The sequence below is a fragment of the Cotesia glomerata genome, linkage group LG1 (genome assembly GCF_020080835.1).
Source record: "Cotesia glomerata isolate CgM1 linkage group LG1, MPM_Cglom_v2.3, whole genome shotgun sequence".
NCBI lineage: Eukaryota > Metazoa > Arthropoda > Insecta > Hymenoptera > Braconidae > Cotesia > Cotesia glomerata.
Window position 1 is genome coordinate 23,961,171 of NC_058158.1, and position 13,821 is coordinate 23,974,991.

Here is a 13,821-nt window from a genome sequence, read left to right on the forward strand (position 1 = left end):
ATATGTACACATTACTTAATTATACTCTTATTGTTATTCATGTTTACATATTATACAATTACAAGAGACTGTAGTACTTTTGTTAGTATCCGGAGTACTTATTTTTCACCGGAAACTTTATGAAATAGTGAGTAAATGAAATCTCGGACGGAAGGGTGGATATTATCAGATTAATACTTCTTTTTATAGAACTCCCAAGTCACAGAGTTGAGTCTATACACGAAATTACATGAAAATTTCAAATTGTTTATAACAAAGTTAAAATAATATGATACTTTTTACAGTAATTAATAGATTAATTGTAACTTTTGATTTGAAGTTTGTTATTTCCCAAAACAATTTTAATCGTCGCATGTAGTCTCCGATGAAAATATGTTTTGTTCAACTCGTTTTTAAAACCCATTCCAAAAATCAGTTTGATTCAACAATTTTCAGGGGCTTCAAGACTTTCAAACATTTTTCAAAATAGTAAAACTTTTTCTCGTTATTCTTTCACTTTTTACATCAATAAAATTCATTAATATTCTTATTTGAAAATCACTCAAAAATATTTGAATTATACCACTTTGAAGGTTTAAAAAACTTTACTACACATAATTTGTATCGTAAAAAATAACAAATTACTTGATAATTTTTAAAACATTATTGGCTATTTTATTAATAAAATTATTTGACTTGATATCTTATATCAACAGACAAAATTCATCAGTATTTTTTCCGGATAATAAAAAAACGCCGGAGAATTTTTATGATGTCTCACTTGTCGTCTCAACCCTGCCTTGAATACTACTATCTGACGATGTAGGGATGAGAAAACAATTACGAATGAATAAAAGAATAAAAAAATGTAAAAAACAGAATGTGAGAAACGAAGACTGACAAAAAAAGAAAAGAAAGTATCTTGTATGTTAGTACATTGTAACCTGCGGGTGAGTATAATATGTTGTCGTAAAAGGAGGAAGAGAAAGCGGTACGAGAAGGGGCAGGTTCTTACTTTGCATTCCTTTGTGGATACCTTCTGCGACTTTACCCCGACTCCTGTCGTTTGACGCTTGAACTAACGCCCGAGATTTTAATGCACTTGTCTTCTCCAGATGTGGTTATAAAAATGTATACGAATATTTTGTGGACATGGACATGTTCTCGGATGTTTAAATAAAAAGATAAGAGACAACTGTTACACGCAAGAAGTACAAGTATATACACTAAAATATTGTGCCTATACTTGAGTTAAAGTATAATGAAAGCGAAAATCCATTTCAAACTTTAAAGATTCTTTTGTTTCTCATATTTCCGGAATCTCATAGCTCTCATAGCTTCTCGCTTTTGAAATAACTCTTGAAGCAAAACAGAATCAAACGAATATCTTGGATACAAAACAATCTTTATCGTTATAACTCGATCTCCTTTTGCTCTACAAGTATTTTCCGAGATAATTCTTTCATACTTATCAAGAATTTAAATACACTTTAAATTGCCTTAATAAACGTTTAAGGTAATTAATAATGTATTTTATATTTTTATAAAAAGCATAAGATTATTTTGTTTCTCTTTCTTTTTTTTTTTACTCCTCAATATTCGATTTCATAAAATTCATATTCCTTCTTTATAACTAAAAGATGAAAAATTTATTGATTTCCAGTCGTCTTTCACTGCATAATTCAATTTGGTACTAAGTATATTAAGTGATGCAATTGGGTTGTGACCGTTGTGACTTTAGCTTTGGGGTGAATACTCTGTATCTTTATTTCTTTCAGCGCAGTGCTATCTAGTGTCAAATCGCGGAATCATCCAGGACAAGGTCCACCGGTAGTTACGGAACGACTCCTTCTTTTCCCGCTACTCTTTCTCCGACAGATAAAAAATTGATAGACGTATGCAACGATTAACCTTATCTAAATATCAATCTATTTAATACTGCTATAAAAAATAAGTCTCGTCTGGAACAATCTATATTTAAACTTACCTCTTTCGACCCGGTACCCGCGTACCAGCCGGTGCTCCGTTAGGGCGTCATTCGTCAATCTGAAACATCAAAAATATTTACCAACATGTCAATACAGTAACTTCATCAAAAACAAAATAAATATAAATACATTTATCATTATAAGTATCGATATCAATTATTCACTAAATTTAATTATGAATAAAAAATCAATTTTCGTATAAAAATTAAATAATTGTTTTTTATATAAATCACGCGATAAGTAGATAATTATTATCAAGTAAAAATATAGAATAATTGTGGCTTCCCACACAGGAAGCCCCAGAGTTGAATGACGGGGCCATGCTTGGGACATTATTGGGAAGCCCATCTTGGCAAACCTATATTGTCCCATGCCCGGGCCATAACTGGGCAATCAGCCGTGGTCATTCCAATGATTACCCAGGTTTGGGCCAAGACTGAATAACCTAGCCTTGGCCAAGCCTAGCGTCACCCTAACTTAGGCCAAGTTTGAGTAACCTAACCTTGGCCGTTGGATGGTAACCCTAACATGGGGCAAGACTGGATAACCTAGCCTTGGCCAAGCCTAGCGTCACCCTAACTTGGGCCAAGTTTGCGTAACCTAACCTCGGCCGTTGGATGGTAACCCTAACATGGGCCAAGACTGGATAACCTAGCCTTGGCCAAGCCTACAGTCACCCTAACTTGGGCCAAGTTTGTGTGACGTAACCTCGGCTGTTGAATAGTAACCCTAACATGGGCCAAGACTGAATGACCTAGCCTTGGCCGTTGGATGGTAACCCTAACTTGGGCCAAGATTGTACAACCTAACCTCGGATGTTGAATAGTAACCCTAATATGGGCCTCGACTGAATAACCCAGTTTTGGCCAAACCTAGAGACACCTTAACTTGGGTTTTTAAGTCTTTATATTCATGTGACATTGTGATATGGCGACCCAGACTTGGGCCAGGACTGGGAAACCTATCTTTGGCCGACGCAATGATCACCCGAGCGTTAGCCAAGACTGGGAAGCCTAGCCTTGGCTTTCGAATGGAAACCCAGACTTGAGCCAGAATTGAGCAACCTAACTTTGGTCATTTAATAGAAAATCCAAACTTAATTAATCATTAAGTAACAGAATTTGGAACAGTAAATATTTATTGCTTAACGAATATTTGATAGCAAATGCTGAAATTGAAAATTTATTTTTTAAACAAAACAATTGCGTATCGTCAAAATTGATATGGTCTTAAAAAAATTAAAATATAATAATTTACAGTAGAATTTTTAATATTAATAATTTGAAACATTAAAATTTATAATATGATATTAAAAATGTACAGAATGATTTACAAAGTCTAAAGTAATATAAGAACTTGACTTTTGCTTTTTTTAATTACTAAACATTTGTAAAAAATAGATAATTTTCATCAAAACACAATATTAAATAACATAAATTATATAAATAATAAACCGTCACACTCCGTCACCATATAGATTTAGTTCATATGAATGATAAGATATATATCAATTTATCGGTCGTACGGCATAGGGGTTAGTTATCAGTCTGGCAAGCGAAAGTTAAGTCTAAATTAAGAGTTAAGTCGTCTAAACTTGCGTTAGCTCTACATCAAAATTAAAATAAATCAATGACAATTAAAAATTTCCTTTTTTATCATTTCAACAAAAAACTACTCATTTTATACAAAATAATTTAACCGTTTCGTAGAACAACTATTTTATTTCAGAGAATTTAATTTATTCAAAATTGGGTTCTTAATACTAATTTGGTTTAATATTAAACAATTAGATTCTAAATATATTTTATAATCTACTTCTTTTAGTAAATTCTATAGTGGTAAATAAGCCTGGGCTTGCTTTGGCTTAAAAACTTGGGCCAGTCTTGGTTAACAAACTTGGGCCAGTCTTGGTTAACAAACTTGGGCCAGTCTTGGCAACCAAGCTTGGCACCCTGTTATCACTCCAGACTTCTACCAAGGCTGGGCCAAAGCGGGTTGACAAGCATGGGCCAGAGATAAACAGCATTGCGCCAAGCGTGGCCCATATCTGGCCCGTCGTATTTTCCTGTATGGGTTCACTTGACTCATTGGATACCTACGAAGCGAGATATTAAAAAGCAGTGGGAAAAGAAAAGGGCACATGTCACTGTAAAGAATGACGAAGAGTTTCAATTTTGTTAAAGGCTACCCTTAAAAAAATAAAAAAAAAGAAAGGAAAAGGAAAAAACAAGAGACGCATGGGTGTTTTATTTACCCTGAAGGTGAGAGGTCGCGGTTTTAAAAGTTTTTTCTCGTGATGTAATTAGCACGTCTTTACACAACGGACGAAACAATAACCCTCGTAATTAGTATGCATCTACACTCCAGCATGGGGCACCTTACTCACTCTCTTTCTTCCTTTCTCCGTCAGTTCATCTCTCTTCTTTCTTTTTCCTTTCTTTTATTTTCTCTATTACCTTCTCTTTGCCAGTAAAGCAGTATATACTATACAATCTCTTGGACAAATCTCTTTCTCCTTTCATTTCATCTTCACCGTTCTTTGCTTTTTTTGTATCCCCCTAACGAAGCGTTCACGCGCAACCTGAGTCGTTACGTTTGCCCGGAGACGCGCTTTTCTTTTCCCAGAAATTCTTTCCTGCTTTTTTTAACGTATAGTCCTATTTTATTAGCTTCTCTTAAGAAAATGTACCCTCTGTATTTTTTATGCTTTTTTCCTTTATTATTATTTTTCTACTTTTTATCGTTTTTTACTATTCATGACTGATGCTAAATTATTCTGCGATGTCCTTGACGCCTATTTGTCTAGAATTTTTATTTTTTCGTTTAATAATGTTTTTTATTGCTGTTATTTGCTGTATGTCAGCAGCTTCATTATGATAATGACATTGTAACTATAAAACTTGATACGTACTCAAGACCCTAGCGTTACGTTTCGCGTTACGTTAATATTGCAATTGCCATGCGAGCCTATTCATTTTATAATTAAGATGGTTAGGAGCTAAGTGGTCTCAGGAACGCACTACTTATACTATTCCCACTCACTTGCTATACTAACAGAGCCTTTATTTCGATTTATTTCTCTTCATCATTGTACGATTACTTATAATAATAACAATGATAATTGTTTTTTCCAAAAATAAACCACCAAATTTTTTCCGACTTTAGCAATCATCTCTATTGAAATTATCCTATATTTCACATAACCCCCTCAGTTAGAGCTTTTTTTTCTTTATGCTTATACCGAAGAACTTGAATTATTCTGAGTTCGAGTGTCTTAATTCACCTAAAATTTTTTCCTTCGAGTTCGTCTTAATGCTTATAAGATCTCTTTGGAATTACTTTTCAATTTGGATTCACTGCACGAAATTTTGCGAACATATATATGATGTTGAATTTTTTCTTAAAATACATTTTTCGATTACGTTTATCGATGATTTTTTTTCTTTTTTGTCAACTTACTTATACAGATAACAGTGAATAAATCAATAAGCCTCAACTAAAGTTAATTTAATTATTAAAAAAAAAAAATCAAAGATAATGTCAATCAGATATAAATGCGTTAATTTTTCGAATTTGCTATACAAATGTTAGTATGATTTCTGTATTTATAGGAATTTTTGCATAAAGTAATTATATTCTCACTTTAACTCCCATTTAAAATAAGATTTAAGTCATTATTAATTTAACTCGGATACCGATGAATTTAATTAATTTTTTTTTTATGTTAATAAATCTGAATAAAGCTGGTTCGGTTTTTGACTTTTACCTTGTTACTACAATTATGAAAAAAAAATACAAATAATAAAAAATATAATTGCATAAAATAATTTTTTAACGACCGAAATTAAATATTCAAACGAGTGGGTTAATTACAAAAGATTCATTTCGAATGAGTTCCGGAAGTATTTCAAGCCCATGAGAAGCTTATATATGAAGTCTCTACCAACGATTGCATAGTCTAAACTTTCTCATTCGCGTTCGTAAGCCGTCGGTTAAGACGTCGGACATTCTCAACTTGAGAAATCCCTGACATAACTGCTATACCATTTGGGAACGTCTGTGATTTTCACTCTGTATGCTTGCCAAAATATAACGACTCAAATGGCTTATACGAATTTACCCCTTGGACAAAATGAGAATTTAAAGTCATTTGGAAGAAAGCCTAAAAGTGTGCGTGTAGTTATACGTGTTTATTAAGGCTTAATTATTCATCTATCGATAAAGGATGACGAATGTACTTTTTTATGTAATTCTTACATGACAAACAATAATTACTTATCTAGACATTAAATTAACTAGTTGTTCTATCTAAATCAACTAAATTTTTTTTCAATTCATCAAAATAGCTTTCTTTTTGCTCAATTATTATTATTAAGTAAATTTTGAACGTAAATGTAAACAATAAAAGAATAATTTTAGATTGGAAAATACAATCTGTCACCCTCGATGTTAAATTGAAGATAAAAGATGATAACTTTAAAATCCCTACTACTTCCTTTATCTCTCCGGGGAGTAGACAGTAGAAATTCGTAATCATGAAATTCCATCACGAGCCTTAAATCCTTAAAACTTATTTGTACGAAACTAATGTATAGATTTAAGCTTCTAATCCAATCTATAATTTCGTATCATCTCTACAATACAAATTAATCTTGACATAGTTTAAAAGTTAATTTCTACTTTTTCAGATAATTTTTTAATTTCTTTGCCATCATTTTCTTGTAAGTCAAGAATTTCAATCATAAAAGTGATAACTTGATAAAGTTTCTTTATAATTAAATTCATTTATGTTATTAAAATAATGAGATTTAAAATAAGACTAATTGTATTGATAAAATAATGAGATTAAACCTTAATTTCACTTAATTGATTGAAGCCCTTTATATAGAAAAATCATGGGTATATATTTATTTAATTTTCATTCCAAATAAAATGCGTTTTAGTTTTGTGCTCTTCTGATTGATATTGAAAAATATTTTTTATTAAAATATGAATTTTTTAATTTCGACTATAAATTGACAAGTTTTAGAGACAGCAATAACTGTACATTATATCATTTATCCATGTATTAAATGAAATTGAACAATCATTTAACAATTTATTTTTAAAATAAAATGGCACTAAACTGGTGAAAAAGATAAAGTTAAACTATTGTTCAACAATTTAATCTGGCTATTGATTTCACGTTATCGGCTGATCTGGTTTATATACAAACATGAACAGTGAAACCGGACAAACAACCATAACTATAACAAAGAAACTGATTAACAATTCTTTTAAAGTTCTGTAAATAATTTTCTTAACAAATTTATTAGTTAAAAAATTTATAAGTTGACTTGGAAGATATGTTTCTAAACTGCTCATTTAGAATAATAAACTATAATTAAAGTAAATATTTCTATTTAAGTAGTATAACATTGCTATCGACTACTGTATCTTATTAAAAGCAGATGTTGATAACTATTGAATTTGATAATTAAAGAAGGGTTAAAAAAATAAATAAAAATCCATCAAGCAGAAGCAGCTGCACTGAATACTGGTTTTAAGGTTAAAGGTTTTTCTGACTTAGTTTTAAGGCAAGAAGAGAACGTATACTTAAATTTACTATTGAGTCGGTGGTAACTTTGATTTTATCATTTAAGAAAACTAGACTTCAACAAGTTATGTCAAAAAAATATGTAAACATATATATTTGCAATTTAAATTCTTTCAGACTGGTAGATTAATTATTTAATATTAGAAATTAATTAAAAATTGCAAATAATCTATAGATTGCACAGTATAGAAAATGATATTAAATGTGATGTGAGTGATCATAATATTTTAAAAAATTCTCAAAATAAATCTTTATTCCCAAATAACAATGCTAAAAAATAATGAAATTAAATACTTCGATGAAATTTTACGTTTTTGACACTCGTAATTACCACCTATTCTCTTGAATAACTATTCAAATACCCACTATCTCATATCGTATATAGCTACAAACAAATTTGTGACAAATGAATTGTAGTATCACGGAAATCGTACTAGTTGTTATGTATTTATATAACTTAAGGTTTAAAAAAAAAAAGGAATAAGGGTTAAATGATAAAAATAAAACACAAAAAACATAAATAGAATTGTATTTTCATAAAAAATTATATCAAGTATATAAATGAACTGAAAATAAAAATAAAACATGTATAATAATTTACGATGTGAACTGTATATTGACATTAGCAAAGAATAATGAGGGTAGAAAATCGAATTACTACCATTGTGTATACATGAATAAGCATGTATATATGTATGTATGCATATTTGTACAAACATGTGTTGTGTTGAGCAGTGTACATGTAATAAACAATCTGGGTGGTATGATTAAACCGTTTAATTTTTCTTCATCACTAGCTGGCTTATTAATTTACTTACATACTGACTCACAATAAACTTATAATAATAAATAATAATTATAATATTTTGTGCATTTAGAAAAAACCACTTTGTGTTATTTAATGGATGATAATACAATAACAGTCACTAGACTTAGCTAATAAACAGTTAATGGAGCTAAAGACATAAAGACAACTTCCTTGGACTAATAGTATGTCTTTTAAGCATCTACTACTTAGTAGCGACGGTTAATTCTAACGACAATCTAAAACTCGGTCATGTGGCTTCATGACAAGTGATTTCCGTTTGACCTTGAGCACGCGCGTGATTCCGATATGTATTAACAAGCACCCCATAACTTGTTACCGCAGTAGATCCTTGTTGATCACGAACACCACGCATTGAATTAAATAAACACCCTATTGAATAATTTAAGAATAAAATAAAATAAAATAAAATGAAATGATATGAAATCCTCATTCATACTTGTATTTGAATTAAAAATATAAAACACTGATGCATTCAGCCGTATTCCACAAATAATCTTGCTTCTCACCTTAATGTTATGCACAATAAAAGTAAATAATCCTTGGATATGCCGAGAGATTTCTAATTAAAATAGTTAGCAATAGTACCACTTTAATGAATTATTGTAGCGAAATATAGTTAGTTGTAACAAACAATGTTGTGATGATAGAATTGTTTTATTATTTAATATTTTCCACACATGCACACATACACACACACACATCCACACGTGTACTCATAAGTCCAAGAATGCACTGTCTGGTGTCCATAAAGTTCGTATTGACTGAGATGCCACTGGTGTGCTCATGTGTGTTGTACCTGAATAGAAGTACGCGTGCATGTGTGATGCGGGGATTGGGGCCGAGGAGGGTGGGGGGAAGGCGCGTGTAGCGGTGGTTATATTACAAGGAACGCGTCTTAAGTGATTCCGGCCTAGCTGGTCAGCCAGCAGCTCCTTATGATGAGGCGGCCGCTTTGCTACTGACAGACCTAAAGACCACCCTAACCCTGCAGTCGGGGACGCCCCCACCTCCGAAATCCCCTGTCGGCCGCGAAACAACCCTTAGCACGATGCCACCTCCATCGCACCAGCGCAAACGCACTCTCATTTCGAGGGTAGTTCTTAACCCCTCCAGCCTCCGAGGAGCAGCTCGCCTCTCCAGGCACCCTCTCACCTCTCGCGTCCACTACCAACGCTACCGGCGCAGCATGCTACCCCTCAGACTTATCCGCTAGGAGCAACTACCGTCTCTTAGCCTCTCTTTCTATACTTTAGTGCAATCACCCCTTCTTCTGCGACACCTTCTCCTCTGACCGTTCTTTTTCCTCGTCTTAAGATGAAAACCCGTACAATCGGGTTTTACAGTTAACCCACTCTCTCCCGACTTGTTTTTCATCCCCACCGATACTCCAAGTACATCCCTTATTGTTTGCAATTCACTGAATCCTTCGTTCTTTTACTCTTTTTCTCTTTCTCTCTCTCACGCTCTTGATTTTTTTCTCCTTCTTTCTTTCTCTCACATATTTTACTCCTTTCTTTTTAGAACTATCCCTTCCGTCAGCACCGATTCACTATTTTTTCCGGAGCAACCTTCAAACCTGTTTTTACTTTTTTTTAAAGTTAATTTTTGTGATCCTGATTCTCTTTTTTTCAATTACTGCTCGATGTATCATAACAGCTCCAAGTATCACCCGCGTTTTTATCGTTTCACGTTTCCATGTATTACTTATTCATGTATGACAGTTACAAAAGAATCTCCCAAGATATCTACCCTCGTGATTTTTTTTCAGTAAATAATATTCATTTTGTGTCTTTTGATTATCATGTATTCTCAACTACTATGCAAATTAGAATGTACATTAAATTTTGGACTTTTTATATTTTTTTTTTGCGTTTAAAGCTACAAAGAAAAAAAAGTTTACTTGAATGAAGAAAATTAATCAAATGACATATATCCAAGTTAATTTTTTTTCATCGTAAGAAAATTTGATTTTGCCCAATTCAATTATTATCTCAATAAATCTTTTCTCAAATAAAATTTTTTTTTTCACTCAAGAATTGATTTTTTTTTGTGTATGAAAATAGTTAGTCATGTATAGCTAATTTTTTAACATTTTTGGAATTAATGTATCAGAAAAAAAAATTTTTTATTAAGTATCCCACTATTAATAACACAAATTGTAGATAATTTTATACTGACAAAATTTCATACTGAGAAAATAGTTTTCTAAAATAACATTAAAAAATTGACCATCTGGTTTTAAAAATTTTTTACAATTGAAGTGATCATTTTCATTATTTGAAAATTTTTTGAAAAATTTTTCTTGTTTTTAAAAAAGAGTTCTCAATTAAAATGGTAAAAAATGGTCGTGCTAGTTATTAACTACTTTACTTAATTAATAATGAAAAATGTTCGATTGTCAATTACTGGTCTCATACAAATTCAGAATTAGAATCTAAGTATGTGAGAAAAGGCTCATTTAAAATAAAAAATTTTTTACTACATGAACTATAAATCTGATAAAAAATAAAAACGTACATGTAAATACGTATGTTATTATAGAAGCATTTATATGGTATAATGGTTATCATCGGACTTTAAAAGTTAATCTTCTGACTGTACTTCTTACGTAAATTAAGATGAATTTATCTGATCTCCGATCTTGTCTCGCAAAAGTTTATCTGTTCAAGATAACGTTATGTGACCCTTGGGAATTACATCTTTAGATCATCCATTGAGTATAAAGATATTGAAATAACAATAAATTTGCAATCATTAATGATAATTTAACAATAAACGAGTCCAATAAACTTCCTTTTTCGTAATTAGGAACTGTCAAAGTAAAAAAAATAAAAATTTTTTGAAATACTTTTTTGATACTTTTAAGTATCTCGATATTCCGATAATAAATAATGCTAAAATAACCTTTTTAACGAAGGTCAGCTAAGAGAAATATTTTGATTTTGTTGTTGAATAGTTATCCTCCAATAATTCTTAAGTTGACTATAAATACTGTTAGTAACAAAACTCGTCTTGTATTTCAAGCAATATCACCTCTAACTTTTATAGAGAATAAAAAAGTCGATTGATGATTGGAGTACGTATTGATATCTCAATCTCAGAGGCGGTGATAACAATAAAAATAAACCAACAATATTAACTCTGCTACAGATTATATCTAATTCGGAACAATTGGATAATTTCAAACTGATTTACTAGAGAATAAAATAGGTTATTTAAATTCTAATCCTTATTTTGGATTTCTAATAAAAGTCGAATGATTCACTTTTGATATAAGCAATTAAGTATTAGTTAACACTTTCAATTATTAGTTATTTGATTAAACTCGTTATAAGTTATTTACGTTTATTTATCGATCAACTTTCAGTGATTATTATTGTTTAATACCGGCTAAATTTGTCAGGTGATCATAAATTTACTATGCATTGTAAATAAATATATAGTAGTCACTAACTTGACAAGAACAGCAAACTGTTTTTATGTATTTTTTATTCACTAAGTTTTATACTGATGTAGTTCAAACAATTCAATGTTCAGTTATAATTTTACTACTTAACTTTTCAGTATTCATTGAAGCATAGACGCATATGCATAGAAAAATCGTTATTAAAATAGTTCATTAATTCATTTCTTTTTCAGTTAAACTTGTATTGAAAATCCTAAAAAAATTATTTATAATAATGAGTTTTAAACTTTTATAAAATATGTAGAAAAATATTTCTATTGTGTGCTATGAAATTTTGAATCCATACTTCACAAAGATAATTAAACCACATATTATTTTACAAAAGAAATTATTTAACTGACTCAATAATTAACGAGTTCTATTCTAATCGGTCGCCGTCGGGTGATTGTTGGCTTACTCGGGTCTGACTAGTACGTCTATATCTTCTTCTGTCCGTTGTAACTGTTAAACTTTCACAATATTATAAGTGTGATTTAAAATAATCGACTCAATCCAGCGTTATAACTGTTGATATTAAAATTGAAAATTAAATTTTTTTTTCAATTTCAAATTAAAAATTTTCATCATTATTTGAATTAGAAATAAATTTTATTGGAATTTGGATTTAAATTAATATTAATTTTTTCGGCGAATCAAGAAAAACTGTATTAAATTGAATTTTCTTCAATAATAATTGAGTTCCAGTCAAAATACGATTATCAATGATTAATTGATTAATGACAACTGATTTAAAATAATAACAATGAGTTTTTGTCAACAATTGTCGCTCACCACAAGTCACATATCATTTGTTTTTGTTTCCGTAATGTAACATTATAAATTTTTGTGTATAATACATAAAAACATTATGCTGTACTTTTCAATGTACTCACTACGTATTTAAATATTTAAATCACTATTTCCAAAATTGTCACAACACCTGTTACAATCAATTCCAATGAATAAACTCACAATTTCTTGAAACATCTAGTTGTAGCGACGTTTTATCCATGAGAGTCATCACAATCACCTTACACAAATTTTCACAACTTAACCGTCACTGTAAAAATTTTTCATATCATTTCAGTCGGACAATTTGTAATAAACTTTAAACTTTTGATTTTTTTTTTCATCATCAATAACTCAATTTAAAACTTATCTTTTTCTATAAAGTGAAAAAAATAAAGATGAAAATAAATGAAATTTAAGTAATTTTAATCCCGAATTACTCACCTTCATGTAACGGGATTATCTTCATCACTTAAGATGAAATCAAAAGAATTGAGTCCTTGGAGCTTTCGTAGAGGCAACTTATTATAAAAAAAAAATAAACAAACACATAGTAAACTTATAGTTGTTTTTTATTTATTTATTTATTTATTATTAAAGATGGTTATCCGATGATAATTAATGAGTTAGTCCATGAAATGTAAATATGCGTATTGTTCACACAATTATTGGATGTAAGACGCTTAAGAGGCTCGTTTGAGCCTCGTGCGTCGTTTCACGGGAGCGTGTCGTGTCACGCGAACTTGCGGGCTTGCGGGTGAACTGGCGGCCAGTCGCGTAGGCGGAGGTGATCACAGATGTTGTAGTCAGACCACGCGCCAGTCAGTAGCCGATGGCCCTTTGGCCCGTACAGTGGCGCCCCTTGAGTCTACTGTTGCAAGCTCGCAAGTTGCTGGAGATATGAAAAGGATGAGAGAGCATGAGGAGAGGTTTGAGAAGCGAAAACCAAGTTGAGAGAACTCTGGCTACTGTAGAGCAATAAACGGGTGGAAGAGAGACAAAAAATAAGCGCTTAAAGCTTGCGACCAAGTTCGCTTGGAAGTGGGGAGGTGGTGGTTGGTCAGCTTCGACTCTTTACAGGTGGGGATACCTTATAGGAGCAATAAAGACACTCAAACCAGGTGCTTCAGTGCATTAGAGCGAGATATTAGAAGTTGGTTTCTCGAATTTCGCCGAGAATGAGTAGAAGAAGATA

At 31.3% G+C, this 13,821-nt stretch overlaps 1 protein-coding gene across 4 annotated transcripts in view; it reads right to left on the reverse strand.

Annotated features, from left to right (window-relative positions):
* Window positions 1-13,414, reverse strand: part of LOC123275370 (homeobox protein prospero) — a 111,890-nt gene extending 98,476 nt beyond the window's left edge. The window contains exons 1-2 of one of the 4 annotated variants that reach the window (XM_044743448.1): window positions 13,071-13,414; window positions 1,967-2,025 (exon numbers count right to left, since the gene is read on the reverse strand). The gene's annotated coding sequence lies outside the window, so the exon portion shown is untranslated. Of the gene's footprint in view, window positions 1-1,966; window positions 2,026-8,898; window positions 9,365-12,809; window positions 12,924-13,070 lie in introns of those variants that run through there. The other 3 variants (XM_044743453.1, XM_044743450.1, XM_044743449.1) reach the window with 3 other exon arrangements.
* Window positions 13,415-13,821: the final 407 nt, after the last annotated feature.